We start from the raw sequence: 22,782 nt of genomic DNA on the forward strand, positions 1-22,782 counted from the left end.
AAAGCAAACATTAATTTTTTTGCCTTGCTTTCCACGAAATTGATGTTACAGTTGGCCACAAAACCATCAAAACATCAAGAATATGAAACCCCTCTGCCTCTCTGAAGTGTTTGAGATTTTTTTTTATATTTACAAAGCTATGTCACCTCATTGGGTTCATCTGAAAGGAATACATACAAAAATAATCATGAAGGTGCACACTTTCAAATGGCTGTACTACTTCCAAAAAGAGGGCTCCAAGCATTGAAGGCTGATACAGGGGTTTGCCGTTGTACATGTTTAACTTGGCCACACCTCATATGATCCTTAGACTTTTCCCGTTACAAGTGCACCGAGAGGCTGAAACATGACATGGGACATTAATGCTCTGTTTATGAAGGTTTAGCATCTGAGCTGCATCTTCCCAGATGAGCTACTGAAGGCCTCCTCACAGTTGGCCTGGGATCTGACACACAAAAACATGAATGTTATGTTATGTTATTTATACTTATAGAGTGCACGGTTACCCTAGGGTGTCCTGGCGCTAAAATGCTGTAATGGTGGGCAACATAATGGCATATGGTGAGCAAACTGGGGATAGAGAGCTATTGGTGAATATAAGTCCACACCTGCTCCCCTCGGTATTGATGTTGAGCTCATCTGATGGTCTGGTACAAACAGTGACTAATGCGAGTTTCCATCTGACATCAATGAATCAATGATATTTGATGATATGAGGCTGCCATCATTTCAATCTATATCCCTATGTTGACCCATTTACGGCTGTGAATGGCCACAATGTATTTTTCAATTTGGAGCATGTCCACACGTCACCCCCTCTGACAATCAAAAGGTGGATGCTCCGGCAAGAGGGTGTCAACTTGGTTGTGATGCATAACTGTTGTTGTTGAAACTTCCTGTGCAGCAGCCCCTCATGATCGTAAGGAGCCAACCACCACTGTGATGTATTCCAGATTGGTGGTGTGACAAATTCTTCTTTTGTTGGAATAAGTGAAAGCAAAGGTGGCCTCACAGGATTGCTTGATGTTGCGATAAAAGCATACAGCGAATGTGCTTGCAGTGGCTGCATAGAATTTAATGGAAAAACGATTTCATGAAATACTATTAGTGAGAAACCATTTCACCTAAACTATGTCTGGACTTGACTACGCCAATGCTCTTTATGCTGGGATCCCAGCTTATGCTCTCAATAAGTTACAAGTGACCCAGAATGCGGCTGCCCGCATGTTGGGGGGCCTGGGTCCCAGACAGAGCGTACAGGATTACCGTCGCTCTCTTCATTGGCTTCTGGTCAAGGCACGTGTGACTTTCAAAGCTCTCACCCTAGCCCATCGCGCTCTGCATGGGCAAGGTCCCGGCTATCTGCAGAAACGCTTCTCGTTTAATGTGCCGGGGAGATCTTTGCGTTCCTCATTCCTAAGGCTGATGAAGATTCCTGGCTTCCAGCGACATCGGCTAGGGGGCGCTTCTCTGGTCGTGCGCGCGGGCCGCGCTTAGAATGCGCTCCCCCTCTCGCTTCGCTCTGTTGAAGACATTGGTGCTTTTAAAAAACTGCTAAAAATGCACCTCTTCTCTTAAAGCTTGGTTATGGTCTGTCTCCTCTTGGGCTGCGCCGGGACACTCTTCGGAGTAGCTGCGCGCGTAATAAGTGCATATAACATAAAGGAAATTTGCAAGATGATTGGCATTTACAATTTCATAGAGTTCAATTCATAGACAGTCTTTTAACCCCTTCGCCGCGGCACGAATTTTGCAGCGGCGCTGGGGGTGTTCGGGGTGAGCGCGGCGCCGCCATGCTCGTGACGGAACCACTCCGTCATGAGCCACGGGTGCGCTATGCTCATGACGGAGTGGTTCCGTCACGACTCTGCCCACTTGCATTATTCGCCCGCACAGGCGGGGAATCAGCGCCGCGTGGGCGGAGCGGCCGCAGCATGACGGAACCACTCCGTCATGAGCACACGGCGCCCGTGGCTCATGACGGAGTGGTTCCGTCATGAGCAGGCAAGGGTTAAAGAAAAAGAAAAAAATACTTTTACAATGTTTAGTTTTAAGGTGTAAATGCAATGGTTGCAGGTATTTCTTTCACAAACATTTTTGTTGGAGATATTTATTTTTTAGGGCTTTACTTCAGGGGACATCATTTCAGATGAATTTTCTTTTACATTCTCAAACAATTACTTTGGATGTGTTTTGTTCATTTACCCCTCACCAACACTAAACACCATCTACCCCTGACCCCTCATAACCTTTAAACGCACCATCTCTATCCTCTTTAAGCACCTCGCCCCACCTAAACTTCACCCATCCCAACCCCTAAACTCCACCTATCCCTGAACCCTAAAACCCTTCCTACCCTAAATGCTATCCATCGTTGAATCCTAAAAAACCCTCACTTTACTAAAACTGCATCCATCCCTGACCCCCAAACTCCACCTCTCCCTGAACCCTAAAATCTCTTTCTTCCCCTAAACTCTACCCATACCTCAACCCTAAAACCCCTCACTACCCCTAAACTTCACCTATTCCTGAACCCTAAAAATCCCACTCTACACCTAAACCTCACCCATCCCTGAAACTTTGAAATCCCTCACCGCACCTAAACTCCACCTATCCTGAGCATCACTCCTACCTGACCTCTAAGAACGATTCACGATCACTAAACTCCATCCACCCTAGAACCATAAAAACCCTTCCTACATCTAAATTCCAGCCTTCCCTGAACCCAATAAATTTCTCACCACCCTATCCTCCATCCATGCCTGAACCCTAAAACTCTATCTGCCCATAAACTCCACCTATCCCTGACCTGTAAAACTCTCACGAACCCTAAACTCCACCGATTCCTGAACCCTAAATGACATTCATCAACCCTGAACTCTAACCATCACAGACCCTTAAAAAACTTCACCAGCCTAGGCTCTGCCCATCTGTGAACCCTAAACATCTGTCAACACCCCTACACTTCGCCCATTCCTGATCTATAAAACTAATCAACAGCCGCACTCAACTCATCCTTGAACATTAAGAAACCCTCACGACCCCTAAACAACCCTCAACACCCTTAAACATCACCCAACCCTGAACCCAAAAACTCATTATCCCTAAACTTCACCTAAGTTTAGTATCATTTTAGATTTTTCCTGACATTGACTCCTGGAGCCGGACTCTTTCCCCTATGACCCCACTGGAGAGGAGTCCCACAGATCAGCAGATCAGCCCATCAAGGACCGGGCTCTGCTTGGGTCACTTTGGGGTAAGTCTATACAGGTGCACCAAGGGAGCAGTGGAAGCCTGCAGGACCTGTAGATAGACTCGAGAGCGGGAGCAATTGAGACCTAAAATACTTGCTGGCCTTGCAATGTGAGTTATCGCTTCATTTACAGACAACATGTGGCTATCCAGGGGTAGCATATTCATCTATTCAGTACAGCATGGCTTGTTCATGTGCAACCTGAGCCTGACCACTCCCAGGCTTATGTGCACCATGGATGTTCCCTTGACTTGCGTGGCTAAGATCTGTGTTCAGCAGATTTCAACGACTTTGAGGCCTTCGGCCTCCCGCTTTGCACTGTGTTTATTGTGCCCGTACCGTGTCCAGGCCTGTCGCTCTTTGCGAGGCAGCGAAAAGTCCCCCTCAATACATACCCATGCATGTGAATAGACCCGATTCAGGTAGGAGACTCTGGATTTCTGATCCCAAAAATGGCTTTATTTTAGCTGTCTCCCTCCGAAATTGCCTCTGTTTCAATAGGAGTCAATGGAGGAAATACATTCTCCTGATCCTTTTTTTTAAATCTCCCACTGAGCTCTTCTTAAACATTGGCATGTATCCATACCAATCCAATGAGAGGCCCCTGCCCCTTTTCCACTTTCTTCTTTAGTACACATGCAAAGGCTACAACTTAACGCTAACTGCTAAGGGTTAGTAACAATACATTTACTGTGGTGTTTTCCCGTGCCGCCTCTTGGCGAGAAATCCATAATTTTCATGTACCTATTCAGGACATAATCTCTACCCATTGAATACTGCTGTACTGCTAGATGATGAGTTAAATCAGCCAGTGGTTTGAAAGGGAGGACAGATGGATGGAGGAATATTCAGATAGGCAGAAAGAGGAGGGATGGAAGGCAAGCAGAGAAGAGCATGGGCCGGCATAGGTGGCCCACGGGCGAGGGAAGAACAGGGAAGCTGGAATGGACTGGTTAAGAGCACAAACCTAACACAACTAATCTGCAAGGGAAACAAAACACGTATTACTAATCTACTAGCAATGCAATCTTATCTTAGGTTCTGGAGTAACCTGCTACTTGCCACAAAATGCTTCAATGCCTCGCTAGGGATAGTAAGCGCTATCTACAATTTACCATTACAAGATTATCCTTCCTTTAAATGTTTCCTTTAATTTTCGATTTATTTGTAATTCGTTAACATTGTCCTTACTTCCAATTGGCTTTCCATGATTTAGTTTCTGCCAATGTGGTTCTCTAGCTTTTTTTCTTTAATTGACTTGAGGAACAAACTGTTGTTGTGGCCTTCAAACTCCAGCTCATTGCTGCCCAGTGTTTGCCTATATGTCTCTGAATACTTATGCATGCTCAAAGGTAACTTTAAGGCCAACGGACCAGGGGCGATGATTTTAATGAGAGTGGTATCGCCACAATTCTGGTGCACCTGTCCCCAGAATGAGTTTTGCTTGTGCACGTTTTTTTGTGCGAATGCAAAGCACCCGCAAGGGAGTGGGTGTGCAAGAACCGTTTGCCTTGCAGTATGGCCAAATCTGCTGCAGCAACAAGGACTTAGGCATCCATAGCATTTGCTGGGCTGCAGTTGGGCACCTAAATAACGAAGTGTGATTTAATTCGGTGCCAAACTAGGAAGTGAAAGTAATGCTGAAAGGGAGCATAAGTGTTGGGTATTCATAGGCCGTGTACATAAACTTTAACCAGCATAGTTGGGGCAAGGGTTGCTTTTATCCGTTCTTCATGTCTTAACCCCTTCCCTGTGGGGGTAATTCCCCCGTGGTGCGGGGGGGGGGGCCGCGGCGCTGCTGTGCATGTGGCGAGCTCAACTCGTCATGACTCACAGTGGAGCTGTGCTCATGACGAGCTGAGCTAGTCACGACCCCGCCCACTGATTAATTCTCCCGCACAGGTGGGGAATTAATCGCGCGTGGGCGGGCCGCGGCAGTTATGACGAGCTCAGCTCGTCATGAGCACAGCTCCACTGTGACTCATGATGAGCTGAGCTCGTCATGAGCACGGAAGGGGTTAATGTTGATTTTCAGTATTCATGAGCGGGAGTTCAATGGTGGACATCTTATTTGTGCTCTTTAGAATTCCCAAATGCAGTTTGCATGGGCAGACGGACCTCCATTTGCTGAACATTGCTGGCAGATGTTGGCAACCAATTTCTGCTCATCTGCCCCTTTAGTGCCTGGAGTTAATGAGGAAACAATGATGCTGCGACCTTAAAGCAGGTGCATTGCCTTGTTATTCCCCATTTACACAACAAACCCACATTGCACTGGGGTTGGGGGCATGAATGATGGCATCACACCATGCTACTTCAAAACACCTGCAGTGAACGTGAGGTGTTGCGAATTTCCTCAGCTCTCCATTACAAAGGGAAAGCTACTATCCAAAACAAGCATTGGCAAAGCCCTTGTGGTTGCATTGGCTGCCAGCGTTTAGCTCTGCCAATTGCTTATATTGTTTTGTCATGGGTTTTGTAAAATTGCATTGTTGGATGAGGTGCCAGCCCCTCTGCAAGACAGGAAAAAACATTGGATCAAGCAAGGCACTTTTTTGGTATCAAAAAGCATTCATTGCCATAGTAGGCCTGGCACTCAAGGGGCCTGCTTTGTGTGCCAATGTGCTTCTTGTGAAAGAGCAGAATGCCATTACTCGCAATGAAGTAGGCCAATGTTTGAAGTGGGCTGACCCAGTAGCTGAAGTCAGCTGAATGATTTCACCATGCTCTATGCAGTAGTGGGTGGAAGAAAAATGTGAATGGAGGGAGAGAGAGGGGAGAGAAAATATTCGCTGAAAAAGCTAAAGGTTAAAGTGACTTAGGTGAAAATGTTAGTGCCAGTGTAATGTTTTGAAGTAAAAAAAAAACACAGAAATTCACCAGTTATAGTTAGCAGAGCTAACTATAACTTGCGCCCCCGCCGTGCACTGCTTATGACTTCACATACTACATCATTCATGACATGTTCTCTGACATAATTTGTGACATCACTGATGACATCTCAAATGACATCCTTGATGACATCACTGAATACATCTCTGATGACATCATCCAAGCTGCTTTTATACACATTACTTGTAAATGAGTATGCGATGAGAGGTACGAAAGTAAGTATCAAACAGCTCTCAATAATATCAAGCACCATTAATGCCATCAAACATACAATCACCTAGATGAACCAAGCTTCTGTTATGTATAGCATTGGCCCAATACCATACACTTCATGGAACCACACATAGATTGATAACTCCTACTGCACACAGTAGGCAATCTGTATTAAACTGTTCAGAGAAAACAAACTTATTCTGGACACATAAGCGCTGTTACATAAATAATGCCCTACTACGGACCGCCTTTAGCCTGTATGAAACCCTTCACAGATAGCAAGCCTTTCATGAGATATGAAGCAGCATAAATAGGAGAGTGGGTGCTGGAAACAGTATATACCCTATGCAGAGACTTTACCTTATACCACACTGTTTTCAGAGAGCAAGACTCTCATGGGAAATACACTACAGATTATTAAAAAGAATCCACTAAGAACAGTGTTCACTCTATGCAAAACCTCTCCAAAGAGAGACTACTCACTGTAAACTCCCAAGGCCTGAAGGTGCTAAAGGTCATACTACCTATAGCCTTCATACACTGCCAAAATATGTATAGATAGATCACCTTTGGGGGGTAATCAAGCTGATTTACATGGGTAACTATCTGGAGCACACTGTTGTTTCTCCTATATACAAATTGTCATGCTGAAGCAACTCCCTTAAAATACTCAAAGCTGCTTATAATACTTAGCATCTACCACATAGAATCTTTGACCTATCAGAAACATTTTAGCAAAACCAAATTACTAGTGTCCAACACACTGGACAAAACTCATCAATTATTATGCAGACACTGTTAGTCCTGTACACAAAGATTCTTAAGGAGCTGAACAGCTCTACTCACATTTGACCCATTAGGAGCACAAGCATTTTATTAACACATCCATTAGCAGGAAAGAATCTCTACGAAATGAGGCATATAAATAGGATGAGACTTACCTGCCACTTTGTAAAGTATAAAATAAACTAACATACTTACTGGATGAGGTCATCAGTGATGTCATTTGAAATGTCATGAGTGATGTCATAAAATGATGTCATAGAACATTGTCATGAGTGATGTAATATGTGAGGTAATAAGTAGTGCATGGCGGGGGCGCAAGTTATAGATAGCTCTGCTAACTATAACTGGTGAATTTCTGTGGTTCTTTTGAGTTAAAAATGGTACATTCGCACTGAAATTTTCACCTAACTTTAACGTCACTTTAACCTTTGTTTTTTCTCAGTGAATTTCTAAGCTTTTTTAAAAAACATAATCAGATCTTATTATCACACCTAACTATAACGTAACTTTAACCTTTGTTTTTTCAGTGAATTTCTACGGTTTTCTTTAATGAAAATTAGGATATAAATACAATTCCTAACTATAATTTCACTACAACCTTTGTTTTTTCAGTGAATTTCTAGTTTTTAGTTTAACATATAGCGATATTTTATCATCATACATGCGACCAACCTCCTGTGGGAAGCAAACCCCATGCCGCACACGGCCTTCGACCTTTGCCAAGCTCTGCAACCAACCCCCACAGGCAGCCAACCCCCTGTGCATGCCGTGAGGTTGGACACCTTCTGCAACACCGACATTTAAAAAGTGAGCCTATTGGCTTTATTAAATGGTAAGTATATCAACATATATAAAAATAAAATGTATCATCTTTTCCTAAAATGACCAATATTTTAAATCAAATGTGTATTTCAATAGTTCACTCAATGACATTTTTATAAATATGAATTATTGTAAACATGTTTAATAAAGTTTTAATAAAAACAAATCTGTGACTCTTTTCTCATCGTTTTTATTGTTACATTTTCTGGGTGAAAAATATCAAAATACATATTTAGACACATTTGTTAAGATAAAAAAAAAACGTCTCTGAATGTTTCTTTAACATTTCAGCCTACACAAATGCAATCATAACAACAACCCCAAGAGGGCTGTGCACTCCACCAGTAGATCATAATGCTCCAGCTAGGAGTGCTTAAAAAAAATATGATAAGATTTTCTGGTGTCGTGGAATGAATGACCCAGGAGACTTACTGTTTTTACTTAATGGCACTAGGGGGCAACATCACAAAAGGGCTTGGTGGAGCCCCTTCCTATTCTAAGGACGACACCAAGCTAAAAAATCTAAAAATTAAATTAAAATAAAGTCCATGCAGGGCCTTATGGGATTCTCCATCAAAGGAGCAGCAAAACAATATAAAAATAACATTAAAATAAAGTCCATGCAGGGCATAATGGGATTCTCCATCAAAGGAGCAGTAAATAGTAAATGAGTGGCTCCTGGCGCTCATTTATTTTTCACTTATTAAACAAATAAGTTACTTTGGGTGTCCCTGTGCCCACCGAGATCCGCATGCATTATTTATATTAACCCTGGGCATAGGACTACGCTACGCTTGCGTAGTTTGCGCAACTACACGCTACGCGAATTGCACGTAGCACAGTGCAAAAACGCGTAGCGTAGCGGGCATTTTTTGCTTGCTCGCAGTCCTCAACGTCAAGTTGGCGACCGCGAGCGAGCAACATGACATCCCGGCGAGACTTTTTCCTCTTTCGCGATCAGCAACATCAAGTTGCCGATTGCGAGTGTGGAAAATAAAGCTCCCGGCGAGATTCTCAAAGCGGGGAGGTCAGGTTTCTCATTGCGAGTGGTCGCGTATGCTTGCAACCGCTCGCGATGAGAAACTACCAGTCCGCGTTGAGAAAACTGCAGCTCGAGTACAAATCTAGTCGAGTGGCAGAAAACGACCGCTTGCACTGTGCAAGTTGCCGTTTGCAATGATTGCACAGTGCGGACAAGCATCAGGCACTGTGCAATCAGTGCGAACAGCATTTTCCCTACCGCACTACGCAGCTCGCGTAGCTCCGCGTAGCTTGCTTAGTGCGAAGTGGACTTCGCGTAGCTACGCATAGCGCTACTACGCAAACTACGCCCAGGGTTAATTTATATAAGGGGATGGGGCATGCAGCCCCCCACCGCAGGCCTTTTCAGGCCCAATCACCCCACCCCCCAGGAGCCATCTATTTTTTAATGAGGGGAGGGGGCACAAGGATCCTCTCTCAGAGCCACTAGAGCCCCTGGGAATCCCAAGCCCAGGGCCTTTTTGCAAAATATAAGGGAAGGGGAGCACCTGCCCCCCTCCCTGTCCCGTATGGCCCCGGGAGCCCTATCCCCCAGGGACTCTGGTGCGTTCTCCTGTGCCCACCCAAGTCACCCACAAAACACAATGTTGAGGGCTTAAGAGGGAGCCCCAGGCCATCAGCAGCACCAGCCAGTACTATAGTGCATACTGGCGGGAGCCAGAACTTTTTGTTTGCTCTCACCTGGGCAGTAGCAGCATTTTTCTACTGCTTTCACCGTGCACAGTGTCACAGGGGTGATCCCCCCGAGACACTATTAAATATCTCGCCCTGGGGAAAGGGTCTGTAGGGCAGATAACAAAATTGGGAGGGGATATGTGGGGCCCCCTCCCTTTTTTTTGGTCCCAGGGGATGGGGTTTCCGTGGGCCAACAAGGCTAGATGAGGGGGCCATGTTACCCTCCCCTTTATAATGATTTTGGCCCTAGGGAATGGGCTCCCTGAGGTCTATTGGTGGCTCGGGGATGGGGGTGGCATACCCCTCCCCTTATTTACTGATAAAAATGCAGACAGGCATTCATTTATGTTTTTTCAAGTCAAGATCCCACAGAAGTCCAGTGGGAATCCTGCTCGAGTCCTGTGGGATCGCAATTAAAAAAATATATATATTTTGCCCCAAGGTTGGCTTACCCCACCACAGGGCCTAAGAGAAGAGCCTCTCTATCCTGTCCCCTTATGGGAGCAAGATGGCCCAAGGTTAAAAAAGCCCCCTGGGCCAATCAGAAGCCTCAACGTTTTGAAAATGGGTCTGAGGTACTCTTGCAAGACTCCATAGAACACAACCATCCAGATATGCAAATATTTTATAACCTTAATTTCATTAAAAAAACTACTGAACAAATTTACACCAAATCAGCAAGAGCACACTTTTTGGGCCAAGATCTAGCTTCCTGCTATATTTGGTGTAATTTCATTCAGTGATTTTTGAGGTATCACAGCATAAAAAGTCTATGGAAAATACATGGGGAAATTTGATTTTGGTGTCCCCCTTTTCTCAGCCCCCATCTGCCGAATCACACTGAAACGTTTCTAGAAAGGTGCTGAGGTGGGTTTGCATGCTTTTTGGAATGTTTTGTGAAGATTTGGCAAGAGGAGCCAAAGTTACTAACAAACTAAAAAAACACCCTGTCTACGAAAGCACTGATCTAACTATAACTACCCAGTGGTGACTGCCACTGAGTAATTTATAGAAGGGATATAGTATCCTCTGCCGTCCATTATAAGGGTATTGAAAGTCACAGAGGAGCTCCATAACCATATAGGGGAACGAGGTTATTGAACTCTGAGGTGACTTGCAAAATCCTTATCATGTACAGAACAGGATACTTTTGCCCATATAATCCATTAGCACACCATCACCTTTCCCACAAACCACTTCAAACCTTGTTGTGTAGCTCTATCAGAAATATAGAGCATGTTTGCAAACATGAAGAATAAAAATAGAACCTGTAGTGCAAAATTAAACACCATAAAAACATGTTGGATATTTGTAGCAAAAAGATATTAGAAACAGTTAAATACAAGTCAGTTATTTAATGCTGCAGTAACTCAGAATGCGTAGAAACATGCAGAAGAAAGTAAAGCAATGTTTCATTTATGTTGCTTTAAACAGCTTCTCGGTGACCAGACCTGCCTTACGCCTTCCTGCTGGCTCTGGCAGCAGGCATTTTGGTGTCTGAATTTGACTGCAATAACTTATTACATTTGAGTTCTGACATCTTTTCGTTAAAATCAGCGACTGAGTGCCTCACAAGTTGCCGATTATGAAGAAATTAGGGATGGGCGTTTACACAGGGATTGCAGAATCCCATGTCTTATGAGGTGATCAGATTCAAAGTGTTGTTGGTAATGTAAGGTGTGCCATATACAGGAGCTTCTCTCTGCCTCGCCTGACTTAGAAACTACTTCCTTGCTTCCTGTTTTGCATAATTTATTCAGCACTCTAAGCCTGAAATAATTTTGTCTTGATATATATATATATATTAATTGAAAAAAACAAAGGTTACAGGGACTTTATAGTTGGGCTCAGATTTCATTCATACAAAAAAAGTGAAATTCAGCAGTTATAGTTAACTGAGTTAACTATTACTAACACCCCCGCAATGCACTGCTTATGACCTCACATAATACATCACTCATGACATGGTAAGTGACTGCACTGATGACATGTTATGTTATGTTATGTTATGTTAGATAAGTTTATAACGCGCGATAGTTACTCCAAGGAGTGTCCCAGCGCGAAGCCAAATGAGGAGAACCAAAGTAGAAGGCTATGGAAACAGATGAGTTTTGAGGAGACGTTTGAAACAGAGTGGGTCCTTAGTGTTGCGCAAGAAGAAAGGGAGAGCATTCCAGGCAGCGGCAGCTTTAACCGCAAGCGAGCTGCCCCCGATCCTGGACCGGGAGAAACGAGGAACCTTGGCCAGCAGAAGGGCTGAAGAGCGGAGAGCTCTGGTCGGGGCATAAAATGAAAACCGCCTCTGCAAGTAGATGGGACCCAGGTTGTGAAGGGCTTTGTGGGCGATGACCAATGCCTTAAATTTAACCCTTTCAGCCATGGGCAGCCAATGCAAGGCACGGAAATGAGCGCGGACGCTGTTGCTCCTGGCGATTCCAAGGAGGAGCCTTGCGGCTGCATTTTGGATCAACTGCAGCCTGTACATGGAGTAGCCAGGTAAGCCCACATACAGGGCATTGGCGTAGTCCAGGCGGGAAAGTAGCAGTGCCCTAACAACCGTTTCCTTGGCAGTTCTAGGGAGAAGAGGAAGAAAACCCCTAAGAACCTTAAGAAGGCCAAAACAGCCACCCGAGACCTTCTTCACCTGGGCTGAGAACGACAGGTTGTCCTCAAACCACACTCCGAGATTTTTAACGGAGTTACCACTAGAGGGAGGAGGAGGGAGATCCGGGGGCCAGATCTCGCGTCTGAAGTCCAAGGGGAAGTTGCCATACAGAAGGATCTCTGATTTTTCTTCGTTGCACTTGAGTTGGGCACTAGCAAGCCAACCAAATACCGAAGACAGACACTTCTGTACAGGCAAGACGGAATCTTCCCCCTTGGCCCAGGTAAAAAGAAGCTGTGTGTCATCCGCATAGGCTATCACCTTAGCCCCCAACTTCTCGGCCAAAAAGACCAGAGGAGTAACATAGATGTTAAAAAGGAGGGGGCTAAGGGACGAACCTTGGGGGACACCTGTAGGAACCTCCTGCCGAGAAGAGGCGGCTGGTGGCACCCAGACCTGTTGGGTACGGCCCTCCAGAAAGGACCTCAGCCAAGCGAGGGCCAAGCCAGAAACCCCAATCTCAGAGAGGCGGGAGAGCAGTCTGGCATGGGGCACCGTGTCAAATGCTGCTGACAGATCAAGCATTACCAGAGCTGCTCTGCCACCAGCATCTAAGCAGTCCCTAATCGCCTCTGAGATCTCCACTAGCGCGGACTCTGTGCTATAGGCTGCCCGAAACCCAGACTGGGCAGGGTGCAAAGCCTCAGATCTTTCCACGAATTCGGAGAGATGTCGGGTCACTACCTTCTCACATACCTTAGCAAGGCAAGGGAGAAGGGAGATAGGGCGATAATTGCCGGGCAGCGTGGGGTCAAGGGACGGTTTCTTTAGTAAGGGAAGAATTTTAGCCTGTTTCCACTCCGGCGGAACACAGGCCTCCCTAAGGGAAAGGTTAATAATGGCATTCACCTCAGGGTTGATGATCACCGCGACCGCGGCCAGCAGTCTGGCAGGGCATACATCCGAAGGAGAACCGGACTTGAGGCCCTTAAGTAATTTCAGAGTACAAGCCATGTCGACAGGTGGGAAGACCGACAGAGCGTGAATAGGAGCGCCCCCAGAGGGAACAGTCAACCCATCATCCGCCTGGAGAGCCGAACACACAGGCAAGGACTGCTGTATCATACGGATTTTATCCTTGAAAAAGCAGGACAGGGTATTGCACCAGTCAGTCGTGGCCGGGCCCGAGCAATTGAGAGCGACAGGGGATGTAAAGCTCTGCACTATATGAAAGATCTCCTTCGAGTTGTTGCAGGCCTGTTCAATACGCTCGGTGAAATATTGCTTTTTAGCCTGAGAAATGGCGGCATAATAGATCTTTTGCTTAGTCCTCAGAGCGGCCTTAGCCAAAGGACAGTAGTCCTGACGGCGCCAGGCCCGTTCCAATTTTTTGCAGCTGTGTTTGAGCGAGCGCAGCTCATCCGAAAACCATGGTTTTGAAGGCGCTACTCTCGAGGGCCGAGAGGAAGTAGGAGTAGCCAGCAAGGTCACGGACTTGTCCAGCCAGTTGGAAAAGCCAGCAAGGCTACCCTCGAGATTATTAATAAGGTAGGGCCTGGAGGCCGTCAGGGCCCCAGCCAAAGAAACGGGGTCCACCTTCTTAAAAGCTGGTTTCCGAGAGGTAGAAACAGCCGCATGAGGCTGGCCAGCCTTCCAGGAAAAAAAAGTGATAAAGTGGTCTGACCACACAAGGGGAAGAGGATCCTCAACTAGGATGTTAAAATTAGAACAGATCGGGTCAAGGATGTGGCCACCCTGATGCGTAGGGTGGATAACCCATTGAGACAGTTGAGTCATCTGAAGAATCTCTTTAAAGGCACACGCCTCGGTAGATGACCCTTGATCCAAGTGTAGGTTCAAGTCCCCAAGGAACAGGAACTGGGAAAAGCGAAGCGCCCTTGCAGTAAGCTCATCCCCCCACTTCTGAATGGAAGCATGGGCAGAGCCAGGGGGACGATAGACCAGCGCCCCACCAAGAAGAAAATGGGGGGAGAGCCTAATACTGAAATCCAGCGCTTCACCCGTGCCCCAAGCATGGGTTTCGCCCCTAATAAATTCCCATTTGTCTCTGAAGACAACCGCTACACCGCCGCCCCTGCCTTCCGAACGGTCGGCCCTTGCCATTTTAAAACCCTCCGGGATAGCCAGAGTAACATAGGGGTCAGAGTTAGAATCGAGCCAGGTTTCCGTAAGGAACAGAAGATCAACAGGGTGGTCGGAGAGCAGGTCGAAGATGTCGGCGTGATGTTTTTTTAAGGACCGAACATTAATTAGGGCGGCAGAGATAGAAGGACCAATATCCTGTTTATGCCGTTGACCTAACAAGCATGAGGCATCAGGAGAGATAGCCGGGAGACGAAAGCCACAAACAGGACAAACATGCTTCTGAGCATTCAACGTATCAAACTGGGAATGTGAAAGACCTAAAGTCACATTGAGACTCAGTAGCTTGTCCCTACCATATGTCAGCAGAGCACAAACGCCCCTCATTGGAAGAGCAGAATAACGGGTGCAGGGCGCAATCGAGGCGCGGACGGGCGCAGACGGGCTTGCCTTCGGCGCGCCAGCGGCGCGCCCGCTGCGCTCGTCCGCTGCGCGTCCGCCCCGCGTGCATCTTTGTAGGCCGGCAGCCAGAAAGACTAGAGAGCGTACTACAAAAATGGCGTCTCTCTATGGCTGACCGGCAAGACCAGGAAGTAAGTAAGTCCCCCTCAAGCAAATAACAAACAAATCACCCCACAGATTCCCTCGCCGAAAATAAACCGTTCGCAAACTTTTTAAAATATCCCCCTTTCACCCGGCAATAAAAACGAGCGAAATACGATCAGACAGAAAGTAATTACATTGGCATTACAATTGCTAAAAACAGAGTCATAGGAGGAAACGAAGTCTAGTTTCACACGAAGCACAGCACAAAGGTTGTAAGGGAGTATAGGGCAGTGAGAACCCCTCAAGGCATGCGCGTCCGCCCCACGTGCATCTTTGTAGGCCGGCAGCCAGAAAGACTAGAGAGCGTACTACAAAAATGGCGTCTCTCTATGGCTGACCGGCAAGACCAGGAAGTAAGTAAGTCCCCCTCAAGCAAATAACAAACAAATCACCCCACAGATTCCCTCGCCGAAAATAAACCGTTCGCAAACTTTTTAAAATATCCCCCTTTCACCCGGCAATAAAAACGAGCGAAATACGATCAGACAGAAAGTAATTACATTGGCATTACAATTGCTAAAAACAGAGTCATAGGAGGAAACGAAGTCTAGTTTCACACGAAGCACAGCACAAAGGTTGTAAGGGAGTATAGGGCAGTGAGAACCCCTCACACATCTCAAATGACATCACTGATATCATTCAGTGAGTGTGTTTTGTAAACTTTTGTGAGACTTAAAGATTGATACTATGCTACTGCATAAGTTAAATGACTATTCTTTCTATACTACTAATGAGTGATACTATTTATAACATATGTCATCTGAGTGGTTGTGTGACTGTCTGTATTCGGGTATGAGTGGGTCTGTGAGTGGTTGTATGGGTGTTTGAGTGGCTGTATGGGTGAGTAAGTGTGTGTGAGCAGCTGTATGGGTAAATACATTGGTGTCTCAGTAGCTGTATGGGTGAGTGAGTGGCTGTATTGGTGAGTGAGTGGCTGTTTGAGTGGCTGCATGGGCGAGTGACTGGGCCAGTTGGCGATGCGGCGAGCGCTAAGTAAGTGGTATTTGTTTTTTTTAACTTAAGTTTACCTCATCAACGTCTATCAACTCCCCCCACCCCTCCCCCTGCCCCACCACTCTTACCTGCACAGGCTTTGCCTGTGTATTAGTGGTTGTGTGGGTGTGTGAGTGGCTGCATAGGTGTGTGAGTGGGTGTCTGTGTGGGTGTGTCAGTAGCTGTGTTAGTCACTGGGCGAGAACGGAACCTCACCTGACACTTTATCCAGCAAGAGTCACAGTTTTGCACAAAATATTTACCCAACTTGAGTATTTTCAACTGGTTAATTAGTAAGTGCTACTTCGTTGGATAAATGTCCAGTGCTTATTCTACACTACAGCTGCATAATGGACTATGAGGAAATGTCTCCGGTGACCTTGTATGCGTTTCGGCAATATGAATGTCTCGATTCAGTCTTTATCCAGAAATCTGTGATAACATGAATATTACTATAGAGAAGACAACAAGACCACAAAGAGGTAAATCTCTACCAAACAGGGGTACTTCCTCTTAACTACATGAAGTAACTGACTTTTTGATTGGTGGAGATGTCCTCATCAAGAGTGCATCAAAATCGGCTGGAAACACGCTGCAGGGACTTTTGGGAAGCTGTCCATCATCCTGGTGAAAGGCAGGAAGACCTTTGCATACCTCTAAGGTAGACGGTGCGGGGCCAAACGGATGGAGCTTAAAGGTGATTTGCACATCTGCACACTCGCCTCAGACCCAGCTCTCTGGTGCTGCTGCACCCCTATGCTCCCAGCCTCATTTTTCTGAGTGCTTTCTCCTGCTTTTGCCTCATTTTTTACTGCTCTTTCCTTCCTTTCCCTATTGTTCTGAGTACTTTCATCTGCTTTTTCCTCGTTTTTAGGTCTCACCTACGCAACACGCATGCGCTGCATAGGAGAAGACCTTTAGGAACCTATTCCATTTTCAGGCAAAAACGTGCACACATTGCATTGCTTTGAATAGCAACGCGTGCACGTTCGGCGATTCCCTTGCGGGAGCGAGCTTTGAAACCATCTGTTTGAAATTAACAGATGGTTCCTGCTCGCTCCTGCAAGGGAAACAGATGCAGGCCCCCTCCTCTCTCCCCTCCCCCTGCTGCCTCCTCCTCAAACTTGTTTTTTTAACTTTCAGCTCGAGACGCGGGCGCGCTAGTTTCAGCTTGGTTTTTAAACACTCCTGAGGTGGTTTCTCTTTTCCGTTAGTACAGACATATAATTTCCGACACTTTCATATTACTGTATTCCTTGAATTCCCTTGTCTACTTGGCCGTCTTCAGTATTTCGGAAGGTCCAAGTTTTTCTTCCTTATTTCTTTTTGGAAGTCATGATGGCTATAATATATTTATGTACCCTGTTTCTTCACTTCATGGTGTGCTACTATCACTTTTAAGAGTGCGGGTGTAACTCTTCTCACTCAGTACTCGTATAATTTTCTTTTCCACTATGGCTGCCGCTGTCTGTGCATAGGTTTCAGTCCTACTACTGTTTTCACGGATGCTCCAATGTGAACCGATTTGGCGTGCGTGCTTGTTATTTAAAAAGCTACTCTGCACGTTGGGTGGTTTCTCCGATCTTCTGATTGTGAATTGGAACTTTAGGTGACTTCACTGTGAGCAGAAGCGGTGTGGGCGTTGTATGGATTAATTAGAAGTCATTCGTCCCTGTTTTGAAGGAATGTTTGGGAATTACGTTACGTTATCTTATCTCATTTTATGTACAACGTATCGAAAATCTGCTCCAGTTACCACTTTTCATCCCCAACCTTCTGTAATCCCCTGATAGGCAGTTATATTCCGGATAGGAGAATTTACACACATCCTGCCATTGCAGAGAAGTCATTATTTCCCAAATTGAAGGAATGTTTGGCAATTACGCTATGTTATTTTACGCACAACGTATTAGAAACCTGTTTTAGTCACCACTTTTTCACCTGCACTATCAGATATCGCCTGCTATATTCTGGATGGGAGGACTTACATACATCCTGCCATTGCCTCCGTATTCCGCTATGAGGCTCGGTTCTAATTTCTAATATCTAATTTGTGCTGCCTGGTGGCCTAGCGCTTGCGTTCACGCGAGCGTGCAGCCGCCATCTTTTTTTTCCTTTCACTTTGGCGCGGCCGTGTCACTTTCACGGCAGCGCGGCTATTGCTTGTTTTTGACGGCAAGGCGGCAAACCCGCCTGGGCAAACTCCTTTTTTTTCAGCAGTGGTCCGATGTATTTATATACAATCCAGCTCCATGGCCTTTTTTACTTCATTTAAAATTACAGTGAAGAAGTGCTGCAGTGGATGCCGCCCTCTGCCCTCCAGATGCTGACGTCACCCTCCTTACACGCAGAGTGTAATATGTGAGCCCACACCTGCTGGCCAGGTTGCAATTACCAGCGCAGGGCCACGCAGCCACACCACAGGCCCTGTAGCAAAGGTTGTTCTTACTGCAAATGTACTGTAGTAGAGTTCATGGCACACTTTATGAACAGGTGCCTTTGTTGAAGACAACGATGGCTCGGTATTTGCAGACAGCTTCAGATAGTTAATCTACAACTACATAATATGAACTCCATTACCGTATTCTGTCATGATAAAGATATGTTCACTTTTTTTTGTGCTCTTCCAAAGCGGTTAGGTAAAAAACAGCTAACCTTTATTTTATCATGTTTACCACGCAGTACATAGATACTTAACATATATTAACTGTACTATCTGTGCATTACCAGTTTGCAAAAGGCAGGTAATAGTCTAAACACCCATGCCTCTAGTGTACAAATGATTATTAGGTTTGATGTGTCCCTTAGTTCAGAAAGAGCATTTCATCTGTGAATGTATTTACCAATCATGACTTGCGGCTCTGTTCATAAAGCACACCGAGCGCCCATAGTTCTCAGATGAGGATGTAGAATACTCCAGGAATTCTAGGGCAATCCAAAATTATCCAGCACGTGATAAAATCTCCTTGGGCAAATGTGACAAATGTGCTTTTACACAAGTAACTTTTCTTTTTCTCTACAATGAATTATTTTTCCCCATAAAGTAACTTCTTCCACTGAATCGCTCATTAAACATTTGAGCTTAATTTCCATCCTGGAAATGCACTTACTTTTGTTTTAGGCAAAAGCAAATCTCTCTTTGCAGAGTGGGAAACAACTTGAAAGGAGTCTGCTAAAACCTACATACTTCTAGGTCTGTGCCATTCCTATAGGTTTGTGGATGGTCACATACTTTTGTAGGGTACACCATCAAGAAATGCCAGAATCGCAACCTAGTCCTAAAACATGCATGCAGCATTTATCCGTAGGTGCACTTTCGGAACACAAATTACACCAATTCTGAGTCTGTTGTTTAAGCCTTTGGTGATTAGACTTTATGCAGTGGTTCAAGTAGTTCCCAGGCATATAGGACTAGGACTACACAACTGTTTACAAGAAAGCCTTCTTAAGTTATCGGGTACAGTCAATTAGCACCTGCCCCCCCCCCCCCCCAATCCACTCTTATAGCTTTGGGGGCCTGGAATAATCTGAATTGTCGCACTTGTTGGAGTGTGATAGTTAGTACTGTCATTTGCATCACTGGCTGACACAATGGGTGGAGCGAGCTGCTGTGGCCTCCTGACGAGCGCCCTGGCACTTTTTATTTTTTTTATTTTTTTTACAAATTAAGCACTGACATGGCTCCATCTGTTATCATGGTCTAGTCTTCTTTTACCACTGTAGCTTGGTTACACTTGTTTACTATTTTTTAGGTCTCGCATTTGCGACCTTATAAGTGTTAATCCATGCAACAGTTGCTGTTGTTGCAACGAGGATATTTTGCTGCATAGCTAAATACTTATAAGGTATCAAAAGCGAGACCTATTGGCTATGCCAATGCTTGTTGTATTTGTACCCCAAGCCTTTCCCTTGGAGTGACTAGCACATAACTTTTGGATCTTGTTATGTGTTGCTCTTTTGTTTAAAACTTTTGGTATATGGTGATAGGTTAGACTGTTTAAACTGAAATACAGGGCATATCTTGTCCTTGTATATTATGGCTGGCACTTACACGTTCTTTAAACCCTTCACCCATTATATGTAAGCATCTCTACACTTGCTGGGCTACATATCCTATATGGTTTCTTTGTAGAGCCCGGTGGACATGCATGAATTTTTTGCACATGTTCAACACGCCTTATCTTGACTGCGCCTAACGAATTGAACGCACTACACAGGTAATATGATAGACCCTGTGCTAGTAGTTCTGCTCTGTGCATTCTCATTATATTGATTCTAATGATACATCATTATTCTCTTTAGTTATAAATAAATGGCCACTAACTTTAAGACGATAACCAGTTGCAGGATCTGCTTTCTGCCAATTGTATTGGCTGTAAGTATTCTTTGAGTAATATAATTACTTTTAATGTTGGGACACTGTTAGATGAATAACTTCCTGAAATTTTTATAATAATATTCCTTTTCAGTTTTTCAATGCCTTGAATTTCTGGTCGGTCCCTTAAATCCTCTTGTGTGGGCTTATTGATTTTATGCCCCAATATATGAAGATGGAATGATGTCTTCGCTATTTTGCTTTTGAATGTGAGTATGGCAATTGACACCCTCACAGTCTATTTTGCCTTGCAATATGTGTTGGTTGGGAACTTTAACTATTTCTATTGTTCCTACAATATTTTTTTCTCCAGCCAATTTCTTGGCGTCTTTCAAATCATTGCCGAAATTCCGGTTGGACCTTCTTCCCCATTTGAATAGGTGAAATGTTAGAATATATCTTGGTATAGTTGAAGGTCGCTATTTCACATTGGGATCCATTTCCTCACACACTTTGTGCGGTGATTCAGTATATTTGTTATCTCAAATCTTTTCTCTTTCTTTTCCCCTTTTTCTATTTCCTTTTTTCTTTTCGTTTGCCTTTTCCTTTCTGCTTATTCTTTTTATGTGGAGATTTACTTTGATTCATGAAAGTTGCAATATATTTATTTTTGTTGTGATGCTTATGTACATATATATTTTCAGGTCTCGCCTACTCAGCGCGCATGCGCTGCATAGGAGGGCCTTTAGCCGTCGCGCTTGTGGCACTATCCACCTTGCGGGAGCGAGCAGCGGAGCGCATGCTAATTGGCTGTTGCTCGCTCCCGCAAGGCGGATAGTGCCACAAGCGCGAGTGTGCTTCAAAACGCGTTTTTTAAATCTTACCTTCCTCCTTGTTTTTTTGGTGAATGTTAAGGAAGAATGCAGGTTTATATTGTATTATTTTGGAGATGGTGTATATTTAAAAAACAAACATCTGAGCACTCAAAATAAATGCTGTTTTTTTGTTTTGCACTTACAAATGGTAAAAAAAAAATATGTGGAGCATTTGTTAATTAATTATTTTGAACATTGTGGGAACTTACATGCTAATGAGTACATTTACTTTTTTTAAGCTACAAGAATTTTTTTTAAAATGCTTGCTACTAGTGTTGTGCTCTCGGCCGCACTCCCCCCACCCCTCCCCTCTCAGCTGCATTCCTCACGTCCCACGGCGTTTTGCCTGCAGGAGCGAGCAGAGCTTCCTTGTTTACATAGAAAGGCTCGGGTTGCCTGCATTATGGGGTTTATCGTATGTGTTTTAATTAATCGCCCAATAAAGTAGTAAACATGAACCCGCAGCTTTGTGGCCTAAACAGTGATTATACCACCTGAGCATTTTGATGAACTGCTCTACCTCTCTACTTCTCTACCTCTCTCTCTCTACCTCTCTCTCTCTACCTCTCTACCTCTCTCTCTACCTCTCTCTCTACCTCTCTCTACCTCTGTACCTCTCTCTACCTCTCTCTCTCTATACATCTACCTCTCTCGCTCTCTCTACCTCTCTCTATCTCTCTACCTCTCTCTACCTCTCTCTACCTCTATACCTACCTCTCTCTCTACCTCTCTCTATACCTATGTTTCTACCTCTCTCTCTACCTCTCTCTCTACCTCTCTCTACCTCACACTACCTCTCTCTCTACCTCTCTCTCTCTCTACCTCTTTCTCTCTACCTCCCTATCTCAACCTCTCTCTACCTCTCTCTCCCTCTCTCTCTCTAGCTCTCTCTCTCTACCTCTCTACCTCTCTCTACCTCTCTCTCTACCTCTCTACCTCTCTCTCTACCTCTCTTTACCTCTCTCTCTACCTCTCTCTACCTCTCTCTACCTCTCTCTCTCTACCTCTCTCTCTACCTCTCTCACTACCTCTCTACCTCTCTCTCTCTACCTCTCTCTACCTCTACCTCTCTACCCCTCTCTCTACCTCTCTCTACCTCTCTCTCTACCTCTCTCTCTACCTCTACCTCTCTCTACATCTCTCTACCTCTCTCACCCTCTCTCTCTCTACCTCTCTCTCTCTACCTCGCTCTACCTCTCTACCTCTCTCTCTACCTCTCTACCTCTCTCTCTACCTCTCTCTACCTCTCTCTACCTCTCTACCTCTCTCTACTTCTCTACCTCTCTCTCTACCTCTCTCCACACCTCTCCAAACCTCTCCACACCTCTCTACACCTCTCAACCAGTTGAATTACGGGAAGCCCAAACCATTAGTATTTCAAATCTGTGCGTGAAACGTGGGTAAGATGAGCCGTGCAGCTCAGAAAGGGATGTTATTTTTACATAATTTGTATTTAATAGAATTGTGAAGCAGGAGAACAGTCTCACAGTTGAAATAGGGATTCACATACACTGGCGACCGCTATTGAATTGACTTTAAAAGCATTCAAAGATGGCTGCAGCGTCTACTTGGGATGCGGTGGACTAAGTGGCAGCCAGAGCCT

The sequence above is a fragment of the Triturus cristatus genome, chromosome 10, assembly GCF_964204655.1.
Source record: "Triturus cristatus chromosome 10, aTriCri1.1, whole genome shotgun sequence".
In the NCBI taxonomy this organism is placed as follows: domain Eukaryota; kingdom Metazoa; phylum Chordata; class Amphibia; order Caudata; family Salamandridae; genus Triturus; species Triturus cristatus.